Source organism: Esox lucius, chromosome 14 (genome assembly GCF_011004845.1).
Source record: "Esox lucius isolate fEsoLuc1 chromosome 14, fEsoLuc1.pri, whole genome shotgun sequence".
In the NCBI taxonomy this organism is placed as follows: Eukaryota; Metazoa; Chordata; class Actinopteri; order Esociformes; family Esocidae; genus Esox; species Esox lucius.
The window spans coordinates 6,942,453-6,968,019 of record NC_047582.1 but is presented as its reverse complement, the minus strand read 5'-3'; the positions used below and the strand labels follow the sequence as shown (position 1 = coordinate 6,968,019).

The 25,567-nt window shown below is 40.7% G+C and overlaps 1 long non-coding RNA gene across 1 annotated transcript; it reads left to right on the top strand.

The window, feature by feature from the left end:
* The first annotated feature begins 1,631 nt into the window (after positions 1–1,631).
* LOC117595569 lies at positions 1,632–25,051 on the top strand. Its single transcript, XR_004576812.1, has 3 exons — positions 1,632–1,660; positions 10,713–10,802; positions 24,794–25,051. It is a non-coding gene; the product is annotated as an uncharacterized LOC117595569 (long non-coding RNA).
* Positions 25,052–25,567: the final 516 nt, after the last annotated feature.

Genomic DNA, 25,567 nt, shown 5'->3' with positions numbered 1-25,567 from the left:
TTGTACAATACATTTTTAATTAAATCATTAGTTGTATTTAAACCAATATATGATCCACCATGTGTCATGAGTACTATATTCCAATACTGGTACCAATAAATAACAGCATATCAAAGATCGGCGTTTCTAAATCAGGAGAGTTTAGAGCTTACCGGCTGTCACTTCATAGTTCCTTTAGTGAGTCCCCATTTGCACAGTATTTAAACAGATTAAGCTCTATTTCTCGAGCTAGCACGGCTGTCTGCCGTTACACCAGCTCCTGATGCATACAAACAATAGCAACAGTGCGTTGCCTTATCCTTTGCCCAAGCACGCGCAACTGATTGGCGAATTAGTATCACCTGGTACAAATGAGAGTGCGCAGGTGACGGACGAGTTGCGCAACAATGATCACTAGTATAACCAGGAGGAGAGGCCTCATTTAAAGCAGTGAATTCATTAGGCTTTAGCCACGTTTCACATAAACCAATAGCATCTAGTTTATGATCAGAGATTAATTCATTTACTGTAACTGCCTTTGGAGCAAGGGATCTAATATTTAGGAGTCCCATTTTGAGATGCGAAGTGATACAATTATTTTTATTTTTGACCGAGGTGGAGGAAGGCTTTATTTTAATAAGGTTGTTTTTGTTAGCACTACCTTGTTTAACTTTTCTCAGCCTGGAACGAGTCACAGTGGCAATAGGTAAATCTGTACTAACTACTCTGGCTATGCTATTGACAGAATCCACTATGCTAGCAGGCTGGCTAGCAGCCTGACCTGCACCCTATCTCATGTTAAAGCTATAGGAGTGAGACTCCTGTCAATGTTCCTAGATAAAAGAAGAGCACCACTCCTGCCAGGATGGAGTCCGTCGCTCCTCAGCAGATCAGGCCTGGCCCTATTTCTGGGAGAGTCCCAAAAAGAAGGCCAGTTATCTACAAACTCTACCTCCTGCGACGGGCAGAACTCCGTTTTCAGCCAGCGATTGAGTTGCGCAAGTCTGCTGTAGAGCTCGTCACCACCCCTAGCTGGGAGGGTGCCAGAGACAATTACTCGATGCCGACATATCTTTCTAGCTAGTTTACACGCTGATGCTATGTTCTGCTTCGTAACATCTGACTGTTTCATCCTAACATCGTTGGTGCCAACGTGAATAACAATATCTCTGTACTCTCTATACTTGCCAGTTTTAGACTTCGCTAGCACCAACTCCAGATTTGCGGCTACGCCGGTGGCTATTTAAGTCAAAATCAAAAGGCTAGAAAAAAAAATTAAATTTAGAGCAACACACAAGGGGAAATATCATCATGGTCATGGATTAAGAGAACAGCACCATCTGCACGTGATGGACGCTGCCTGTAGGAGCGGAATAACATCGTAGGAGAGACAAAAAGTTATTAAAAACACCCTAAATATGTTTAGAACTACAAATTAACTTTCTTCTGTCGATTCTTTAATTTTTTAAACCAACCCTCCTCCTTTATCCGGGCTTGGGACCAGCAAAAGTTACCCAAAAGAGACAGTCTGACAGAGCGCATGCGTGATTCATTTTCAGTCTGGACGCGGAGGAGTTAACATCTGCTGCTCTGACTGCAGTGAGGAGGAACTGCTGTGCGAGGACTGGGCCGTCTGAGTGCTTTCAGATGGGGGAGAGGCACCCGCTGCTCGTTGAGAAGGGTAAGAACAAGTCTTCAATAACACCACAAAAAGTTGCTAGATTTGTCGCTAGTGCTTTTATGAAAAAAAGTCGCTCAGGGGATCTGAAAAGTTGCTAAATCTAGCGAAAAAGTCGCTAAGTTGGCATCACTGGGTCCTGTATGCAAGGTTGCCAGATTTTATTGACCATAAACTGTATTCTGCCGCTGTCTCCAGAAAACAAACCGACTCGCCCAAGTTCATTACGAATAGCCCAATTGGGTCGGAAACACATTCCACCTGGCAACATTCAATAGGGAAAAAGTGTCATTTTAGCTGCAGTGTTTCGTTGGTATTTTATATATGAGCGCAAAATCATGTTTTACCATGCCAACACACAGAGGCGGTGTGAGATTTTGAAAACACAAACCAAACAAAGGAGCAAAAGTGAAACAGCACAAGAGTAAAATGTGTCAAGCTTGTATTACCTAAGTAAGTGTGAGTTTCTCTCTCCTTTCATTTACTCTAAAGAATTTCTGCAGCACCTCTTCAATACAAATATTTCCCCACCCAGATGTACAAACCAAAGCAGTTATCCCTTTTATATAAACAGTGGACTACAAAAATATATAGATGGTGACAGTTTTTGGTGTGTTTTTATTTGGCTTTGTTTGCCAGCACGTACAAATTGACATGATAAGAAAACTATGGCGTTATTGTGCAGTCTGTCAGCATTCATTTGAGGGTGTTTTCATCAACGTCGCAGAAACCATTTAGAAAGATGAAATTACAGCAGTCTCTGTACTTATTCACATTTTTGGTTACCAAAGTATGTGGACAATTAGCTTCATAGCAGTCAATGTCTAGTCTTGATTCTATGCTTTGCATTTGGAGCTGCTGTCGTCTGACAACATGAAAACCGAAGATGTGTCTGTGCAAATCGAACAGCTCTTAAGCTGGTTCAAAAATGCAAGTTAAACTAAATGTATGCTATTCTCTAAGCCTCCAACATTTAGAATATATAATTATTACCACTGACAGTTCTGTTATAGTACACGTTCCCTTCTACAAATACCTTTTGTTTTGTTTTTGCTGTTGTTCTTTAACATGGCATATCTCTCTTGTTCTGATTGTTTTCACCTGTTTGTTGTTTAGTCCTCATTAGCACCCTATTTAGTTAGCCCTCTTCTGTTAACCCTATTTAGTTAGCCCTCTTCTGTTAACACAAAAGAGTCATTGAGTCTTTTGTGTATGTACGTGTCACCAGTCTGTGTTTTTTTACCTGCCTTAGTTTCTTCATTAAACCCCTTTGTTGCTCATAAAGGCCATGCTTGGTGTCCTGCTTTTCCCGAAATGTGACAAATTTAGGATTACAACCTTGGTTAGATTAAAATCTTTCAAAACACATATTTCTGAGTTGGTGAGTTAGAATTTTTTAAAACTATTTTTATCATAGAAAAACATTTAGTCTGTATTCTCAGCATAGAAATTAAATTGTAAAAGTCAGTTTTATGTCAGTAATAGATGAAGGTGATGGGCTAAATATATGAATGCCTCTGCGTCAGAACTGAAACCCCTAGATGCAGTCAGTCACTCAGCCTTGCACTTTATTACTGGTGCAAACACTCACACAAATCATTGTCATTAATACACTTCAATTAGCTGGGACTGTCTGGCTTCCAAAAGAGCCAGACATTGGTTGATGTGTTTTTAAAGCAGAAAAGCAAAAACTAGACCAGCTGTATAATAGACCTCAATCTCATACTGACTTCTCTGTATATATAAAGGTAAAATACAAATCTGAATAACAAAGACAGAATAATGAGCTCAGCAATGGCAAACATCCTAGTTGACAAAAATATTCCTAGGTGACCAAAAAAATGCTAATTTTAATGAAGAGGAAAAAAAACTGACAGATCATGAAGACTCTCCAGGTGGTAGGCATAGATGTATCAGTCATTACCATTCACTGAAGAAATCAGCCAAAATACAGAGACTGGATTGCAAGGAGCAACAACTCTAGTTTGCTTCCAAAACAGTGTGACCTAAAAAGTACATAAAATAGCCTGCAGAGTGGTGGTAAAGGGTATCATGGACAGAGGAGGGAAATAAAACATGAATCTGAGTTATCAAAAGAAAAGGAGAAAAAAGGGCACTGGCATACCTTCTCATCTGTAAAATATAGAAGAGCGATGTTATTTTCTAAGCATGTCTATCTGCTGGTGAAACTTACAAGTAATAAATATGGTAACTATTTCCTTGTACATAATGGTAATCTATTTAAATACTTTTGGTACCCTAATGGGGGGGGGGGGGGGCTGTGTACAAAATCTGCTGTGATGCCCAAAAAATTTATTATTATTATTATAAAAAAAACAAATTGTAATATAAAATAGCTTCATAAAACTCAAAACATTTACTTTTATGAACAAGTAGCCTGTCTGTTTTGAGTGTGTTTTTCTAGACTGGTAGTGGGTAAAATGATAAATACAATGAACCATTTTCTAGACTAGCAGTGGGAGAAAATAATGGAAAATTGAGGGATTCATTCTCTGGATTGTTTCTGTTGGTGGGACACCTTCCTTTGAGCCTTGGTTGTAAGATTAAGATCTCAAAAGTGAGATGTTTCTGCTCACTAATTTATGTAGCAAACCTTTTGTAAAAGCAATATTTGAACTATTTGATTGCTGCGCCTGTCAATCCACCTTCAACGAGGTTGAAAGAACCTATCTCTAGGTTCTTTCAACCTCCAATTCTGGGGCTGCTAGATTGCCAAAGAATTGTAGGGTACCCAGAGTTTAAAGATATATTTATATATTTATGAGATGCTTTTATGTTCTCCCAGATGAATTTCTGTATGTGCATTTGAAGTGGAAAACTAACACGTTTGATTAAACAAAGACACTGTTATTAATAAATATGAATATATAATTTTAACAAAAATGATAAGTGTTTGATACAATCAAGAACTAATTTATATGCTGCAAGAACCCCCCCTGTAGGTACAGTGGTACAACCAGAGGGACTCAACCCAGGGAATCAGAGACAAGGGAGGGTAACCTAGTTAAATGTTGGAAACCAGAGGACACAAATGAAAGAAGGGTTGGCTACACATCTGTTATTTTTAAACGTGAAAGTAAGTCTTATCAGAAAAAGTATATAGTCTCACCTCTCGGTATTACAGAATAAAGAGTCTGCCTGCATCCCTTAATGTCCTGGGTGTTTTCCCAGTGGTTATTTCCTTATGACCTGGTCAAGCTGGAGTCATCAATGTTACTGTTGAGGGAGTAGTCGGGATGGATATGAGGTCTCTGCCCTAGAACTCAACTCTCCTTAGTTTTCACATTATATCCAATTTTATAAAATCAGCAAAATCCATTTCTTCACAGATTGGGGCTTACAATTAGCTCATTCCATTGTTCTGCTGTTGTGGGATCCTTCTCTTTGGCAATCAACTCTTTGGCCATCCCATCCTTCACAACCATGGCAACTGGCTCAGAGCACTACATCTACAGTATTCTCTGAATGGCATATTTTTTGTGATCTTCCTACCTTTAGAAATTTTTTTTTACCTTGAATTCAGCTCCCCTCAGCTGTCAATTGACTTTGAGGAGGCTGCATTCACCGGCTGACAAACACAGTTGAGCTTGTAGGTGTCTGACCCGCCACAAGGAGTTGCTACAGCACAACCAGACACTAGCAAGTCAGTTCCTGCTAAGCCAGTTTGCACTGCCTTATGCCCAATCTAATTTTGCACTTTCTTCATGTTCACTTCATGTTCTCTTTCCTCACATTCACTTCCTCTTGTCTCTCTTTCTCCTTCCCTTTTTTCAAGTTGCTGTTGCTCCTGCTTTCCTTTTCATTCTACATCAGCAGCATGGCATCCCACGGCTGGTTTGCATCTGAAGCTAAGCAGGGTCGGTCCTGGTCTGTCCATGGATTGGGGACCAGATGCTGCTGAAAGTGGTTTTGGAGGGCCAGTTGGACACTCTCTTCCTACTGGTCTTAAGATGAAATTCCAGTGCATCAGCGAAGTGTAGGGGACATTCCTGCGTAGGTAGTAATCTTTCAGATTGGATGTTAAACAGGTATCTTCACTCTCTGAAGTCACTAAAGATCCCACAACACTGGATCATCAGAGTTGGGTGTTAACCCCGGTGACTCTCGCCATCATGCCAGCTGATCATCTCGGATTCCAATTTTCTCCTTCTTCCCCTCCCCCCTAAGAATAATAAACTGTCAAGTATTATAGGTCATAAAATGCATGCAGTCACTAATATATCTAGCTGCTCTGGATTGGAGCAAGAACTAAATTAACAAAATGTGATGTAAATGTGTGACTGTCTCAATTTCAGTGGCACCTCTAAACGAAAAACCTTTTCATCATCTCTCTTTGGGAAGTTGCCCTTCCCCACCAAACCAGCCTCAAGCTACATTCTGCATTTCTCACATGATACACTGTCAAGTCAAAATGCTATGCAGATTCACTTGGGTACATTGACGCTCTTTAAGTGTTTTGAAATCCATGTTTGTTTTTCTGTTGTTAAGGTTTGCCCTTTTTATACACTGATCAGCCATAACATTATGACCACTGTCATAATGTGAAGTGAATAACACAGATAATCGTGTTATCATGGCACCTGTCAGTGGGTGGGATATATTAGGCAGCAAGTGAACATTCTGTCCTCAAAGTTGATGTGTTAGAAGCAGGACAAATTGTCAAGCATAAGGGTCTGAGCGATTTTGACACCTTCAGAGGTCTAGTGGAGTCCATGCCTCGACTGGTCAGGGCTGTTTTGGCGGCAAAAGGATGACCTACACAATATTAGGCAGGTGGTCATATTGTTATATTGGTGTACGCTTCTGTGTTTATGCTACTTTCTGAATGATTTCACCAATTTGACAACTATCTAGAATGTGGTTGACAGTGACAAAAACTCAAATGTTTTCTTTGAACACTCGCATTTGGGCACAGTAGAACTTTAAGTGTTAAGAGTGAATATACTCTTGGAGAAATATCCCACTCAAGTACCCATTTTGATAAATTCCATAATAACAAACCAATCATATGGCAGCTCAAACATGAACGGAAGTAACAAACGAATAACTTCAACATAATTTATTTTTAACAAGGGTTTCTGAAAGACATTACTGGGGATATATATTAAATGTTTTCCAAAAGGAAAAATGGTTCCAAAAGGACACACTCTATTAGTGCCCACAAAATTCAAATACAAAGGCAAATATGAAATAAAACACCCAGACCAATAAAGTAAAACCCATACCAATAAAAACTCACACCAATTTAGGACAGAGAGAAAATGAAAAGTGGTAGAAACCCAAACAAGGAAGAACCAGGCCTATAAATTCTCAATTAGCTCTTCTTTTTCGTTGTAAATATAATCAAACTCAGTCCAAGTGAAAGAAATCCAGACAAACAAGGAGACCAGCACAAATGAAACTGGGAAATCACTCTAAACAGTGCCTCGAAATCCATTGAGAAATCTGTTGATCTTACACCCTGGCCTAAAGGGACCATGACTAAACTCAATTCTTTATCACAGGCCTGACTGCACAAATCTTTTCCATTCTATGACGACAGAATGCTGTTCTGCGACCCATAGACATCACCAGACGCTGGGTATCTTCTGTGCTGATGATCTGCCAGGCCTGTACTGCAGCCATCTTCAGTTCCAGTTTGTTTTAGGGGCATTTTTTTGCCTTCACTCTTATCTTGTGAAACAAATGCTCAGTTGGATTCAGGTTGAGTGATTGAGTTGGCCAGTTAAGAACATTCCACTTTTTGGCATTTAGAAACTCTTTGGTTGCAAGGTAAAGTGCCGTCCGTAGAGTTTTGATGAAATTGGTTGGATCTGATCAGACAAGATGTTTCTGAATTCATCCTGCAGTTATATCATCAGTGAAGATTAGTGAGCCAGTTCCAGTGGCAGCACTACGTGCCCAAAACATAACACCGCCTCCATCTTATTTCACGGATGAGTGGGTATGCAAGTTCCTTTTTTTCTTTCCATACTTTTCTTTTGCCTTTACTTTGGTACTTTGGAAACATTTGTTTACTCTCTCCACAATACCCATTTCCTGAACTGTGCAGGTTTTTGTTGGTGTCTTGTTTTTGTCTCTGATTTATTCTGATTTATCTGCATCATAATAGCTAGCTTGTCTTGCATTGACATTTCTTTGGTAATCTTGTTGTCAGACACCAGAAACCAACTCCAAATGGGAATGCATAGCCTAGAATCAAGACCAGACATTGACTGTTCTCTTGTGCCCTAATTAGGTTTACAAACATACCTGCCTAATCAGAGGCAGATGTGAATCCAACTGTCCAAATACTTTTGGTACACTTAAATGGGGAGATTATGTAGGAAAACCCGATATGGAGGAAAATACCCTCAAATTAAAGATGACAGTGACTTTACTCATTGTCTTTGTATCATTTCAAAAGCTGCTGGAGTACAAAACACTGTCTGTGGAATTCTGACATGCCATTACTGTTAAAACCTCTGTCCATAGCCAATGTTATTTTACTGCTGACCAGCAGATGACTCTGCATTATAATTAGATGAAGCTTAGAATAATTAACCATTCGACCATGGGCGAGGCTAGCCCCTTTTTAGGGGTGCTTCAGCACCCCTAAAAAGGAGCTCAGCACCCCTAAAACTTGGAGTAAGAAATGTTGTTATTCTAACATTTTTGTTCGTCTTTGACAAGGTTAAATAATGTCCAAAACATACTCCGTAGTTTTTGGTTTAAAGTTTATGTGTTAAGCATGAAAATGAAAACATCCCCGCTTAGCAAATGGTGTCATCCTCTTCTCTTTTACTTCTCCTCTGTCCCTGCACCGCTCAGCACGACCGTCATCCAGCGCGAAACACACGCTGAGTGAGAACCCGTTATGTAGTGTTGTGAATCAAAGTTGCTCCAAAGCTGTGTCTCACACTTCTTTCCTTTTACCTAGAGTTGTTCCGATACCGAAACCATATCGGTGAGTACTGGAGTCAGTATCCTGAATCACGGTACACCTATAATAAGTGTTTATTTTCTGACTATTTTAGTCCAGCGGGTCGCCGCCGCTGTGGAGTTGCACAGGACCTGGGTGACTCGTCCATAGTCATGAACGGAGAGAAGTAGCGCCGGTTACAATGTTCTTCCGCAAGACTCATGCAGTTCTGTTTATTTTTAGTATTTTTTTTAGTATTTAAAAAAAAAATTATAACAAAGAAGAAAGTATACAACACATTTGTGAATGTAAAATTTGCTTAGGAAAATAATTAAATTAATAACAAAACAGATATTTTCTTTTGTGGGGTCTGAGTCAAAGTACCCAAATATAATGTTTCTCATATGTATTGAGAAGCCTCGCCAAATCTTACAGTTAAATGCATCAATATCATTCCAAAGCATCTGAGTGTAGTGACATGACCAAAATAAGTGAACCACTGTTTCATCAGACTTCAAACAAAAAGAGCATGTTAGCTCAATATCCGACTTAAATCTTTATATACATTTCTTAGCAGGATAGAATTTGTGTATGAGCTTAAATGAAATTTCTTTCACTTTATTTGTGAGAAAGAATTTCTGCTGTAAAGACCAGATTTTTTTCCAATTAAGGTTAACAAACAGATTATTCCAAAAGGAAATAACAGGAGGAACAGATATCACATTCTTAAGAAATAAAGATCTTATTTTATGGTTTTTAGCTTTCAACTGAGAAAAACAAGTTTGACCCACAGGAGTATCACAAGGTTTAGGAAAGGATGTAGTAGATACTGGGGAGGAGTATTTACAGTTTTTAAAAAGCATACATAAGCCCGAAGGAATAACACCCATTACAGTATGAAACTATTTTGGGGTTATTGGTATGTGGTATTCTGAAAGAAATTCTGAATATCTGAACAAAAGACCTTGTTTATTAAACAACTGCTCTACCAAAAATAAACCATTACTGAACCAAGTGTCATAAAATAGAGACTTATTCTTGAATAAAATGTTCTTATTGTTCCAAATAAAACATCTCTGTGGTGAAAAGTTATGTTTATAAATTAGTGCCCATGCTAAGAGAACCTGACGATGAAAGTTGGAGAGTTTGATAGGGAGTTTGGATACATCATAATTACACAATAAGAGAAAATGAATGCCACAAAGTTGTGAAAAAACAAGTTGAGGAATAACATTCCAGATATAAGATGGTTTAGCTAGGTACTGTTTCAGCCAATTAATTTTAAATGTATGCAGTTCTGTTTATTAACTGCTAGAGCATGAAACAGAAATAAACTGCGTACCAGTGTATTGCGTACGTGTGTCTCTGTTGTTAAAGTTTATTGTTCATTTGATACTCATGTAAACATGACATGATGTGTGACTTTTCTGGTCAGTCGTCATGGAAATATGAAGCCCTGGCGTTTGGACCAGGGTGAAAACAAACATCACTGTATACCAGTATCTGTGAAAACACTAACTGTGGCTTTTTAAATGAATTGTTATTCATTCCTAGATTTATATCTGTTATTTTTCAGTTGTGACTGACTATCAAACTAGACAATAAAAGAAAGTTTAAGTGTTGATATAAAAGGAGACACATGGAGTTAACGGTCAGGAAAACCAGCTGAGTGAAGAAGGTTTTGTGTTTGTTACAGGGGGCTGTTTGTTACAGGGGGCTGTCTGTGTGAACTCTCACAATTAAGCTGGTGCTTTGAAAAGGTCTCAAAAAAAGAAAAAAGAAATCTGCATTTTGGAGTTAGTTGAACCAATCTTTCAGTAAACATATTTTTTGTTTTTGTGTGAAAAGAGGGTGGATGGTGGCAGTGGGTCTCATTGGGTGCTCAGCACCCCTAAAGCGCTGACCCTAGAATCGCCCCTGCATTCGACCAAACAATTTTTTACACTTGAGTCATCACATCAAAGTTATTTGCCTTATCTTCTATGAGAAAGTATGCAACAATGTATCTTTAGGATACTGTTTTGAGAGGGTTGCTATTGTTGAAGGCTTGTGTCAAACATGAAAAATATTGAAAACCTGCGATTGCCAGTCCCTTTTTTAACTATTTCTCCCCTGTTTCTTCTATCATTGCAGACACTTCCATATTTGAAGAAACTACTCCAATATTTGAAGAAAGACTCCCAAACCTCTGAGGCATTCTGTTCTGCTGGACATGATTTTATGGTTTGTATTGAAGCTGTTGGGCTGTTGAAATTTTGATTCCTGCCTTGCCTTTCAGAGTGAGTGGGTAATGAAGGTGCCGGGAGTGCAATGTCATTCAACAAGATATCCTTCTTATTAGTAGGGAAACTGACAACCTTTGCTTAGCTGATAATGATTTATCTGTCATCATATTGTCATTTCTTTAAATAAAATATACCCCATTGTTAATCACATCTGTCAATGAATGTCTGCTTGTTATAGAGAACTTTACCCTGTACTAATGTGGAATTTAAGTTTATGTTTGACACATTAAAACTCCCAACTGTCACTTTGCTCAAAAAGTTTCAACGAGGGACAGTTGAGCTCGGACACAAATATTCTGTAGGAAGGAATCACAACTTTTCACAAAGGTGGCTCTTACACACAGGGCCAGTTCTAGGCATTTGTGACTAAAGCGATCACTTAGGGCCCCGAACCGCTAAGGGGCCCTCGACCACTAGGGACTGCTAGGGCTGGGGGCCCCAAAAACATTTTTGCTTAGGGCCCCCAAAAGGTTAGAGCCAGCCCTGCTTACACAGTGAATGTCTACCATGAGGTAAATGAAGCACTGTGGTGCTCTATTAATAGCCGGCAGTTCGCAGTTACCTACATCATTGCAATTGCCCAGCACTGTCCAAGTTGTGTGGCTTAGTAATTAAATAGGGTTGCATTGCTTCTATGTGCTCTGGTGACTGCTTATGGTGGCTTGGGCCCCTTTGTACTCAATTAAGGTAGAGGGTTGTAAAATGAGCTATGTCCAGCTCTAAACAATTACGATATACACTTCTTTGTTGAGCGGACGACATGAATAGTATCAGAACGGAAGACACATATCACAACATTGACTGTGCCAAGTCATCTAAGAGTCACTGCAATAAAGCAGGGCTCAATTACCAAATCTATGACACAAAATCGGGTAAATGTTTTTAATTAAACAAACATCACCGTTCAATGTTAATACCAATAAGAGTAGTAAAGGAAAACTTTACTTCAGAGAGCGTTGAGGTTAAATGTTGTACAAATGCGTTTCTCACTTTGGGAAGAGGGGGGCCATGGTTAAGTACAGTGGTAAAACAGCACTGCTACACTTTGTGCCACTTATCAAAGTGTTAATCCCTACTTTAGTTCGATCCATAAACGATGATTGTCACACTGGCTCTTGGCGTTCTAAAAGCTCCGGTAAGGACCTGGTATGGATCCACGCGACAACACAAAGACTGCCAGAACTCGTTACTGCCCGGGGTTAACCTGGCACTCCCTCCCCAAACAAACAGAACCCACATTGTGGAGATGAGCCATGGGGACTCAAGTGAAACAAAGACAGAGAGAAAGGGAGGCCAGATCTGTAGGACAGAGTGTACATCATTCCTTCGGACCCCCACATCTTAAATGTGTGCAGCTCTCTCCCACGTGAATGGAGTGAGTTGGAGAGGGATTAGAAGCTGTATTAATAAAGAGGGAGAGATGGTGGGTCTGAACATACGGACAACATAGTGTGGGAGACGGAGGTAGAGAGTGAGGTGAGTAAGGGGAGAGAGCAGCGAAGATCCAAAGAGAGGTGACAGGCTGAAGTACCAAGTGGACTGGAACCGAGTTTATAACTGACTGGATGAGTGGGAGTTAGTGTAAAGGGAGAGGCAGCGCGCGGGTGGTTGAGTCCTGCCCGATGTCCTAATGCAGGCCAGGTGGGTGGACAGGCAGAGATGAATGATCCACACCACCTGAGGGAAACACACCAGACGCACACACGTACATGGGTAAGAGCAGCAGGAGGCCCTGGGAGCGATGGCAATATAACATGCAGAATCTCCTTGAAGTTGGAGACTTTAATGGTCCTGCCCATGTTGTTGTCGACCCCATATTGGCAACAAATACAAGGATGAGTCATCTATCTAACACTGTGGGGCACAGAGATTGGCTACAGAACAGCTTTTACAAAGAAAACATGTTCCTTATGCAACCTGTCTATTAAAATATCAGGACAGAAGGAAAATCTGTCATTAGCTAGTTGGTTAGCGGGGGATCTTGAGAAGTCAGGCGTAGACTCAAAGAAAATCTGGGCTAAATCTCGCACTCTAACAAATCTACACACACCTAGCACAAACATGCGTCCACACACACTATCACACCTCATTGCTGTGGTGGAATTGCCTAGCTCTCCAAAGCTGACCTAAAATAAGGAAATCATTGGCTGTGACCTGAAATACTGAGAGGCTATGTGAGTGCTAAAGCTTTAATGGGGAAATAATCCTCTCTCACCAAGGACGGTCCACATAAGTGCACACACACACAGGAACACACACGCAGGAACACACACACACACACACAGGAACACACACACACACGCAGGAACACACACACAGGAACACACACACACAGGAACACACACACACACGCAGGAACACACACACACACAGGAACACACACACACAGGAACACACACACGCAGGAACACACACACGCAGGAACACACACACGCAGGAACACACACACACGCAGGAACACACACAGGAACACACACGCAGGAACACACACACAGGAACACACACACGCAGGAACACACACACGCAGGAACACACACACGCAGGAACACACACACACAGGAACACACACACGCAGGAACACACACATGCAGGAACACACACACACAGGAACACACACAGGCACACTTTTATCACTGGAACTTGCATGCATATGCAATTGCTCAGCACTACTGTAATGTATTACCCTCTCACATTTCTAGTATTGGAAAACTTGTAAAATGTGAATTAACAGCAAACCAGTAGGAGGTGTTAATGTGTTGGGGTTTCTGATTTCCCACTATATCTTACTATATCTCATACTTCCCCATTCTATTTATGACCAGCTAATTTACCAGTCTGGCAGATTATCTTAGCCTTCTGACATACCAATTAAGACACAGATGGAGAAGATTCTACCACCAATTGTATCTCATAGTTGGGTTCCATGTCACTAGGGCATCAGGTTACAATGCCAGTGACAGAATTACATTTACTTCCATTTACGTCATTATCCTAAATGTGTCCTTTAGATCTGAAGGAGTGAGTCTTAGTTTTGGGTTAACGTCCTGATGCCCTGAACCCTCAGGTGCTTGTTTGTTTTAGTATATGCTGTATCCTTCTTTTGTCATGTTTGACTCTGCAACAGAGATACCGTTGCATGTGTCAATCATCCAGGTAGCGGGAGTACTGGAGGATCAGCTTAAGGTGTCCAACAACTTTTTTAAGCAACCTCCCTCACTCATACAAAAAATATGCTCACTTGACCCTTTTATTTTCTGTTAAACTTTATTTAACGTGGAAAAATCCTGTTGAGAAACGGTCACTTTTGTATGGGATTCCTTGCCAAGAAGGCAGCAGCAATCAATATAAAATTACAACATATGGTACAATCAACACAACATTAAATTGATGCAGCCCACAGGAAACATTCATACTCCTGAATAGAGTCCCGTGTCAGAGTATTGAACCCATTGATGGGCCCCAGCACATCTAGGAGAAGAATAGATTGAAAGCAATTCCATGCTTCCGTTGCACGACAGTTGAAGGGCGTCTTACCTAAGTCTGTAAAAGTGATTGCGCACACTTCCCCTTATACATTACATTAAGAAAATAATGAATGTGATCCAAAATAAGAATAACTGCAGAAACTCTGCGTTTATAAATGTGGATATCGACTTTACCATTTGTTACACAGTCGATGCCACTCAGGGCTCTGGTTCAGAAGGTTCCCTGACCGCCATTGGCGAGCTCACGCTCCCTGTGTAATGAGACAACATTGCAGTGTTATATGAGCTGGCCACAGACATCGATCAGCTTGGGGAAAATTTGATATTCAACATGTTGATGCCATATTTGTAAACTGAATTAATATAGACAACACGCTTTCCAAACATATTGCCAATGCACCGCACAACAATCACAACGGTCAATCACAACAAACAGAAAATACGTCCCTCTGAACCCAGAACCAAAGGTTTAACTTGATAATCTGACTGTGACATAATGTGTGTTAGGCCTTCTTGAATAACTGGGTCTGTTGGGAGAAAAGGGTTATGTGGCTTTTCATACTGTGGAAGGACTTGGGAGAATGTGAATGCATAAAAGACAGCACATCGATATCAAAAGGGAAAAGGTGCAATTGGCCCGCAATTGCAAGTGGTCATTCATTGAACCTGGTTACTTTGCCTTATTGTGCTGTAGAGAGTCATTGTGGCGGCTCAGGAACCTCTTAACTCAACCTCTTGGTTGAGTGAGCAGTGTGACATAAAGCAGAACAGCATTGAATCTGCTTTAAAGGACACGCCTCAATCTTGCTGCCAAAGCCACTTTCTACCACTTGAAATTTCAAGCTTCTACTTTCAAGCTTCTAAATTTCACCTTCTCCTTATTCCCCCTTCCCCCACCACCTCCCCCTCCCTCTTTCTTCTCTCAGAAAGTTGATGACATCCGCACCTTATTTACTCAGCCTGGTGGGCCCACTGATCAGTAACACACTGAACTTATCCATGCATTAACAGCCTTTCACCTGCTTTCACCAACAAACAACATGCCCTCATGAACCTAACCAGTCAGTCCTTCAATACTGGCTCTGCTCTCCTTTATGTAGCAGAATCTCTTCATAATACCCAAGCTGACTCTCTTCTGTTCACATTCTCCTAGACCTATCTGCAGCTGTTGAGACTGTGAGCCATTGGATTCTCCTTTCCACCCTCCTTGGTCTGGGCGTCTCAGGCTCAGCACACAGTTTGATTGTGTCCTACCTGACAGGACGCTCCTACCAGATGATATGGAGAGGTCAATGTCTCTCCCACTTACTGCTGGTCTTCCCCAAGCCTTGGTTCTAGATCCTCTTCTTTCTGTTCACCAAGTCAACTGGCTCGGTCATATCCTTACATGGTCCCTTCCACCATTGCTATGCAGATAACACTGAACAATGTTTCTCCTTCCCCCTACAAACACCCAGGTGGCAAATGCATATCTGAATCCCTGGCGGACATCTCTGTTTGGACTTCAGCCCACCGCCTTAATATCAACCTCGAAATTACAGAGCTGCTATTCTTCCACGGGAAGGCTTGTCCACTCCAAGACATATCCTCCATAGTGGACAATTCCACAGTGCCCCCCTCCCAGAGTGCAAAAAACCTTGGCCTGACCCCAGACAACACATTGGCATTCTCCTCAAATGTCAAGACGATAACTCATTCCTAAAGGTTCATGCTCTACAACATTCTTGGAGTACGGCCTTACCATACACAGGAATGGTTCAGGTACTAATTCATTATCTTGTCATTTCACGTCTGGATTACTTCAATTCACTGTTGGTAGGGCTCCCGGCATGTGCCACCAACTTATCCAGAATGCTGTAGCCTGCCTGGTATTCAACCTTCCTATGTTCTTCCATGTCACCCCTCTCCTCCACACACTCAAATGGCTTCCAGTTGAAGCTTACGTTCCACTACAAGGCGATCTCCAAATCTGCCCAGCTCCAAATCTGGTCAGATTTCAATGGTTTGATATGTGTGATATGTTAGTTAACCTATTGAAGACCTGGTAAACTACCCACCTTTTGTCCCTAAGTGGATAGAGGAAAGGCATTTGACTGGTAGACTATTGAACTGTGAGGTTGCGTTCCACTACCCAGAGGTTGCATATATCAACTGTACCACTGACCAGAAACCTTTTGAAAATATGGATAAATCCATTGAACGTGACACCATTAATTCCTTTGTGAATACTCAACAACTATTTTGAAGCCAAGGAAGTCAGGTTAAAAGGGCGTGTCATGGTTACATGAAATTAACACTTTAATTTCAGGAAATGACTTTGCAGGCTTGCTTAAGGCTTCTCGCTATTTATTGAGTATAGAGGCATTCACCTGTTAAGCAACATGCACCATGCCCAATACAAGGTTCTTGTAATGGTTGAACCACACACTTGTTGAGAAGACACCATCTTCTGGAGTTATTCATTTGAATGGCCTGTATTTCAAATTGAAGGCCAGGGGAACATATGGCAGACGGCCACTTGAAACTAAACTACTCATGTCTTGGATTTTTTTAAAGATATGTTCAAAGAAATATAGTATATACATATAACAGTGCAAGAGAAGCAATTATTGGTACCATGGTGATTTTCAGAATTTATTTTGATATTGACCAAGAGGAATGCCATACTCCCATTCAATATAATGAGGGAACCTGTTATCATCAGTGCCATAATTAGCTTTGAACTTCTGTTAGTTCAATGAGAGGGTGCATTCTCCCCTATCATCAGCCGACCAGATGCTATAATGTATGACGGTTAACTGATACATAAATTACCTAAGATCTGTCAAGTATCTGCTGCGTCTAAGCAGAGGAATGCTCCTGTAGTAGGCTCTGGAAGAGCAGCCATAAGGCACGTAGCAAATCAACTTGTTAGGGGAGTTGCATGAAAGCAGATGACTAACCCTAACTTGGCTGGGAGGGAAGAAATTATAGTAATACCTGCAAAATTGGAAATTCATACCATGAAAAAAAACGCACTAATCTCCCCTGTGACCAAAAAAAAACATACAACACTCCCCAAAGCAACGCTTGACAATCCTACCCAATTTTGGACAAGCCCTCCTCCAGTAAACCTCGAACTGTCCCTAAAGTGAATTAGCACAGTACCTACTATGCTATTCAACGTCTCCCATTCCCTGTCACTCTAATTAGTTCACATATGCCCCTGTCAGGCCAACATGACAGCTTGTCAGCATGGCTGACAGGAAATGCACCTGGGCATAGAGTGTAAATCGCCTTTTGACTCTCGCTATTTGTGGCAATGGCTGCTGTGACTAGAACTTTTTCACATCTACCCAAGGCAACCAACACTAAAAGAAAAAAATAGAAATAGAAACCGACAGAAAGGCAAAAAGCACCATAAAGATTGCTGACATTGAGAACTTCCTGGTCTCCGCTCTACTTCCCAGTCATTAATGGACACAGTATCTTCTATGAATCATCATTATAGAGATCTTGCCTCTGTATTTTATTAGTAAATACACTTCTACCATCACTATGGATTAAAAACCCAATTTTATTCTTTAATAGATAGCTATTCCCAAATATATTATTCTCAAGGTCAAGTATTAAAATGAGAATAATGGACTTTCCCATTATAGCTATTTTAGTTCTTCAATTTCAAATCACAAAATATGATATAGAAATATAAATTAATATAACATCACATTGGCTGCACTCTATTACTTTAATAGTGCATTACTTTTTACCAGGGCTCAAATGGATAGGAAATAAGAGGCCTAAAAGGCCTCCTTAAAATTGGTATGTTCTGGAATAGGGCTCCAATTATGATGCATGAAAAACCACAGAGGCTAATAAAACTTTTTTTTAAATTCAAGCTTGACACTTTTTAACAATCTACATCCACATATATGGTATCTTAGTGACCTGAGTATTTTTGTAATCCTTATGATAACATTGTGCCTCTAGTATGATGAGGGAAACAGAAAAATGTTTGGTAAAAGGGTTGAAGTTCATTTCTGATGTTTTGAGTTCATTTACAATTGCAATGCTGCCTTTGTTGTTTGGGACACACAGTTTCAATTAATTATAATGCTAATAATGCTAATTCCAGTTATGGACAGAGGTGAATAATGGCTTGTTGTGAAAAATGACTCCATGGGCCTTCAAAAACAACTCAGGGTAAGTGTTATTTAACCCAAATTTGAATCTAGGTCTAACTAGCACTTTAATGTGGAATATCTTCCAAATTTGGATGGTCATACAATTACATATATTATCTTACGTATTCCTCTGAGAATAAACAAGCTGATCAATGTACTTGAGCATTTGGCCAAATTGTCCTCTAGGTTAGCTCTCCATCTAATGGCTGCTCCATAGTCAACATAGGTAGATTAGTTTGCTAAGTATGCTGGGGCCAAGTCTGCCTAGTAGAACATATCCACTAGAGACAGGGGGTATAGTGAGGATTCCAGAGTACCTTCAAAGTGTCCCTCACCTCCTGTCTCTTTGATCAAAGCCACATGAATCACAACTTGGGCCTGGCCCTCGTTTCTTTGTGGGGGTTGCCACCCCAATTATATAATCTTGTGGCCTGCGGAAGCTAACTATGTTAATTAATTACATTACATGAATTACATTAGTGGCAACTGTAAATATTTAGCTTCTGGGTCTGATTGTTGTGTCTGTCTGGAACACGACCTGTTGATTAATACAACAAGCCACAAAAGCAGGGTCAAACATGTCCATCATCTACAACGTAGATGTTTTGTAATTGTGTTTGTTGAATCTGTCCATGTGCAAATGCAGAGACAGATAGTACAGGTGCTCGAAATGTCTCACTTCCGCTGCAAATTCCGACATCACAAATTCTAATTGAAAAAAGCAAATTGAAAATGTTTTAAATTAACATGGTCAATTGCCCAAACATTCCTGTCCAGCACCACAAGCTTGGGAAAATCACAAATACAAATTCTGAACCACATGAACCACATAAAATGCCTAGTACCTCCTATATGTTAAACATAGGACACTGTCTGGCCTGTGCCATTAAAGTAGTACAATGGTTCAAGTTTGTTCACTTCGTTATGGTGATACAAGCAGGCTATGCTATAAACAATAACTCCAAACCAAACGTTGTATGTAGATAGTTATTATATAGTTAGCTAAGTGAATTGTCCACCTGTTCTCCTTGCAGTTGTTTCATTGTGAACATCCCACCTGCACTAAAGTCAGCAGCAATGACAAATTGTACCATTTTGCCTTTTTTTTGTTTCTGCAAAGGTTAGCTACTGGCAGACTAATTAAATCAAGTTGACTAATGTGTAACAATATACAGTCCAGGAATGACCCCACTTTGTTGTCATTCCTCTCCGAAGGGTTTGATAGAATGACAGATGAGTGTATTTGTTTGTTCAGTGACATGAAGGTCATGTTTACGGTTCAGGAACAGGAGGCTCAGACCAGTTTCCCCCAAGGACACTGTCTCAGACTGGGCATGACCACCTGAACTCATGGCCCTGTGTTTGATTTAAGACCCCTCTCACTAGTGCAGCTGCCGAAAAACATTAATCACAACTTGTGCCTGGCCCTTGGTTCTTCGTGGGGGTTGCCTCCCCAATTGTAAAATCTTGTGGCCTGCTGAAGCAAACTACATTAATTAATTACATTACATGAATTACATTGGTGACAAATGTAGTTGAACCGAAGAGAAAAAGGGACAGAGGTGGAGGAAGGAAGGAAAGTGAGAGAGAGAATGCAAGAACAGAGATATATAGGGAGATGAGAGAGAATTTCAAATGAGTCTGCAAGAAAGAAAGAGTGAACGTTCACTGACAGGGTGTGGTCCCATGTCGCTCAGTTGGTATAGTGGGACACTTGCATTGCCAGCGTTGTGGGTTTGATTCCCCAGTGGGCCATGATGAGAAAACAGGAATATGTATTCACTTGCTACTGCAATTTCTGTACCCAGCTCACATCCTCAAACATGTCACCAGTCCTGTGAACATGGCTCACTTTACAGCTTACACTCTCGAAAACATAACAGATCCCTTGAACGCAACTCACTCTCCAGATCCCAATCACCAGAATTCTGATCAGCTATTCACACACCTGCTGGTCATCAGCACACACTATGTAGTTCAGTTCATTGTACTGAATCCTTATGAGGTATTGTTGGTCTTTTTATGACATTCTATCCTGAGACTAGTTTATCCTATTGTATAGCCTTTCCCTGTTGTTTTGTCCATCCTCACTGACTACGTTATTGACTCTTCCCTGCCTGGTCTTTTGCCTATCTGATATCCTGACATTGACCTCATGCCTGATCTCCTGCTTAATGTTGTTAGCATGTTCCCTGCCTGTACTGTTACCTGATTCTGATCACCTCTTATCAACCTTGGCCTGTTTTCTACTACGAGTGCTGCCTGTCCCTTATACTTCTTAAAGAAATACCTTCACACTCCTTGATTGGAACCATAATACCAGCCTGAGTCGTATTCTTACAGCTACTAAATTTGCTCTGAATAAGAGTAGCAGCTGAAAGAGGTAAATGTATTCCAATGGACAGAGAATGAGGATAGGTAAAAGCCCACAGACCTTTTGGTCCCACACAACATTTGTAACAACAAAAAAATAACATTGACAGAAGTAAATGGGGTGTGCTTGCTATTCTGGAAGTAAATATGGTGGTGATCTAAAAGTGGTAGTTATAGTCCTAACAATGGTTATAAGGCTTTCATAAGTCTTCAGGTTCACCTCTGGAGACTGTGATGGTTGTTCCATGATTTGAAACCTATTGTCTTGTTCTTTTCTTTGGAAGTTCTGACATGACAGATATGTTTTGGGTCATTATCTTGCTATAGGACGAAACCCTGACCAACTAGGGATACACCAGAGGGTATGGCATGGCGCTGCAAAATGCTTTGGTAGCCTTTGGATCTGTCAGAGTTTTCTCCGGGAGTATTCTAAAACTTTATTTAGACCGGTAGTGTATATGAAATACCTATTTTGTGGTGGTTTGGTAGCATAGGATAGGTTGTAGTTGGTTAGTTTTTAGTATTTATGTTTTAACACAATATTTTTTATTTCAGATTGGAAAGTTTTTTGGTTAATAAGGGAAAATAGTTGCTTGGTTGAGTCAGAATGTATATGCCAATGTTTGTAGATTTAAAGCAGTGGCGATTCCAAATGCTGCTTTTGAAGTATATAAACATTACAAATGGTATCCACAATCTGTCACACATCAGTCTGTTTGCAACTTTAACTGTCCAAAAGCAGTGGCAAATCCTAATATTTCCCATTCAAGACTATGGAAATAGAATGCATATTTTTAGAAAACTTGAAATGTTTTCAGAAGTGTAGAACTTATCAAAAAGTTGTAAAGAGCTATTTTTCAGGACCGTCTGCAAGTTTTTCAAGAAACAGTGGTAGTGTTAGTCTTTGTCTATTTAACTGCCTTGGAAGGCCTTGTAGTACAATTTCATACTCCTGAAGAGTTTGGCAATCAAAAGCCTAGAAGCAGATGACCTGGCTAATCAGAGGTCTAGAGAATCACACTTGTTTGTCTTTGTATGCTTGTGGGGACCTGTTGTCACGGTTGTGGTGGTAGGCTACAGGCTCAAAAAGACAAGAGCGGTAGTAATCCATGGTTTAATGAAAAAGAACCAAAACAATGGCTGCAAGCAACACACAAAAACCAAAATGATCCACACCAGGTGTGGCCAAACATTGAACATAAATAGGATCCCAAATTGGAGGAAACAATCTACACCTGCCTCCTATTGGGGAGACCAAAATGGATAGAGGTTCCTAGAGGCATCACCTTCTGTCCAGTCCTGACTAAGGCCCCAGCCCAGCGCAGATATGGCTAGGGGCATAGCCAGGATGTGGCACCTGTGGCCCAACCCAGACCAAGACATTTTACCCATTGAATGTAAAGTACTTATGTATGCATACATATATATTATATATTTAAGGTAAATAAATCCTAACAATTGAGTTGTGCCAGTGTACAAATACATAAATACTGTGGATGTAAGTGGATGCATGTACAGTAGGTGTGCATGTATATACACTCACCTAAAGGATTATTAGGAACACCTGTTCAATTTCTCATTAATGCAATTATCTAATCAACCAATCACATGGTAGTTCAATGCATTTAGGGGTGTGGTCCTGGTCAAGACAATCTCCTGAACTCCAAACTGAATGTCAGAATGGGAGAGAAAGGTGATTTAAGCAATTTTGAGCGTGGCATTGTTGTTGGTGCCAGACGGGCTGGTCTGAGTATTTCACAATCTGCTCAGTTACTGGGATTTTCACGCACAACCATTTCTAGGGTTTACAAAGAATGGTGTGAAAAGGGAAAAACATCCAGTATGCGGCAGTCCTGTGGGCGAAAATGCCTTGTTGATGCTAGAGGTAAGAGGAGAATGGGCTGACTGATTCAAGCTGATAGAAGAGCAACTTTGATTGAAATAACCACTCGTTACAACCGAGGTATGCAGCAAAGCATTTGTGAAGCCACAACACGCACCACCTTTAGGCGGATGGGCTACAACAGCAGAAGACCCCACCGGGAACCACTCATCTCCACTACAAATAGGAAAAAGAGGCAACAATTTGCATGAGCTCACCAGAATTGCACAGTTGAAGACTGGAAGAATGTTGCCTGGTCTGATGAGTCTCGATTTCTGTTGAGACATTCAGATGGTAGAGTCAGAATTTGGCGTAAACAGAATGAGAACATGGATCCATCATGCCTTGTTACCACTGTGCAGGCTGGTGGTGGTGTAATGGTGTGGGGGATGTTTTCTTGGCAAACTTTAGGCCCCTTAGTGCCAATGGGGCATCGTTTAAATGCCACAGCCTACCTGAGCATTGTTTCTGACCATGTCCATCCCTTTATGACCACCATGTACCCATCCTCTGATGGCTACTTCCAGCAGGATAATGCACCATGTCACAAAGCTCGAATCATTTCAAATTGGTTTCTTGAACATGACAATGAGTTCACTGTACTGAAATGGCCCCCACAGTCACCAGATCTCAACCCAATAGAGCATCTTTGGGATGTGGTGGAACGGGACCTTCGTGCCCTGGATGTACATCCCACAAATCTCCATCAACTGCAAGATGCTATCCTAACAATATGGGCCAACATTTCTAAAGAATGCTTTCAGCACCTTGTTGAATCAATGCCACATAGAATTAAGGCAGTTCTGAAGGCGAAAGGGGGTCAAACACAGTATTAGTATGGTGTTCCTAATAATCCTTTAGGTGAGTGTATGTCTCTAGTATGTGTTTATGTAAACATATGGATGTATATGTAAACATGAGTGTTTATGTGTGTGTGTGCATGGGTGTGTATGAACAGTCCTGACCTGGAGTTGTGGTCCAGGATGGTCACTGGAAAACGAAGTCGGGAGGAATTTGGATTAAATGACACAACATTGTGGAAAGGGTATCCCTAGGGTTTTTAAGGAGAAGCATTGTGTTTGAAGTCTGCTTGTGCTACATGTTAATTAGGCATACCTTTTCCAGTCCTCCCCTATTCTGGGCCTGACATGTGTCTGTGAAGAGTGCTGGTTCGCCATGAGCGATAAGATCACACCTTTGACACCTGGAGAATTTGAGATAAGCACAGCCATGCATCTGGCCACATTATACAAACATATAAAGACACACACAAGTACAGTGTGCAGAATGAAGATGACAAAGAACTAAAATTAATTAATTTGAAGGATCCCTGCTGTGCAGGCCTGAGGATCAAAGTAGAGTCGCAAGTGGGAGCTTATTTATGCAAGCTTATTCATGTTCTCCCTTGAGGTCTGACATGCCAGTGATTTGCAGCTTTTTGGGATTTTCCTGGGTGTGGTTCCCAGTGGCTACTGAAGATCATGGAGCTGTGGTCAGCGCCATCCAGGATAGTTTGTATTTGAATGTGTGTGTATGTATCTCTGTGGGGTGGGGGTTTGTAGGGATGTGGGTGTCTGTGTGGGGGTGCAAGTTCTGCTAGCTCTTGGCTGCCCCTCCCCCCAAAAACACATTTTAATTGTAAATATATTTTCTAGATTTTCTATTAGGCAAGTTCAGTTAGGTCTTGGTCACTTACAGTGTTGTTTAATTAGAAAAGAGGTTTTGCAATGAAAGATATTTGTTTGGTAATTTTACTGGTAGTATAAGTTTATACGTAAACATTTTGTGTCATAGAATGAAAATGGAGGGCAAACCCTTTAATAACAAAATTTATCTTGCCATTGCACAATATTTGAATAGTGTGAACAATCTCTAAAGTTGGCCTTTGCTTTCAGCGTAAAACCCTATCTCAGCCCCAAGGTTTTATGCTGCTATATTATTGTGCCGGGGGAGTAGGGTCAAATCTCCTTCATCTATGGAATGCACTCTAAAAATGTTACTTGTCTGCTGTTCTGTTTAAACTTAGGAGGACATGAGGTTTTCGCAAACACCTCCAGAGTACCAGGCTCAAAAGTCTTGTTGCTGTCCCTGTCCAAGGTCCTCCTGGTTGTGATGCAGATCAAGAATATACCTGACCATTCCAGCTGCCACTCTGACCATTCTTCCCCCCGGGTTGTCCCTGTCCTTTTCCATCAGGTCATGCTTCTGATCTGGATTAGGTTTATGTTCTGGACACAGCCCACATGCATTTATTAATTATTACAACTTGTACTCCTAAAATGTTCACCCGGCACAGCCAGAAGAGGACTTGTCACCCCTCCAAGCCTAGTTCCTCTCTAGGTTCCCTTTTAAGGGAGTTTTTCCTAGCCAGTGTGCTTCAACACTACTGTTGTTTGCTCCTTGTAAAAATGCATTCTACTAACAGAAGATGGAAACATTGAGTAAAAGAGGAAAATATGAAAGAAAAGCAATATCAATCATTGTCCATTATATTTTCTAGAAATGTTAACGCACAAGAATTTAGAGATTATAATTATTGCAGCAGACACAACGGATCTTAGTTTAAAATGTGTTGTCTGTGTACAGCAGCTAGTACTTGTGGATAGGTGTCCATGGCTATGTGCGTGTGTAAATATTTTAATCAAGAGTGTTTCTGAAGTAAATGCCAATTCCTTTTGCTGATTAAAAAACTGCATGGTTTAAACTGCTGTGTATCTGTCTTTTCTCTGACCTTTATCACTTTCAATTAAGATCCAGATCCTTCTGCACACATGAACATCGACGTTCTGCACATTAATGT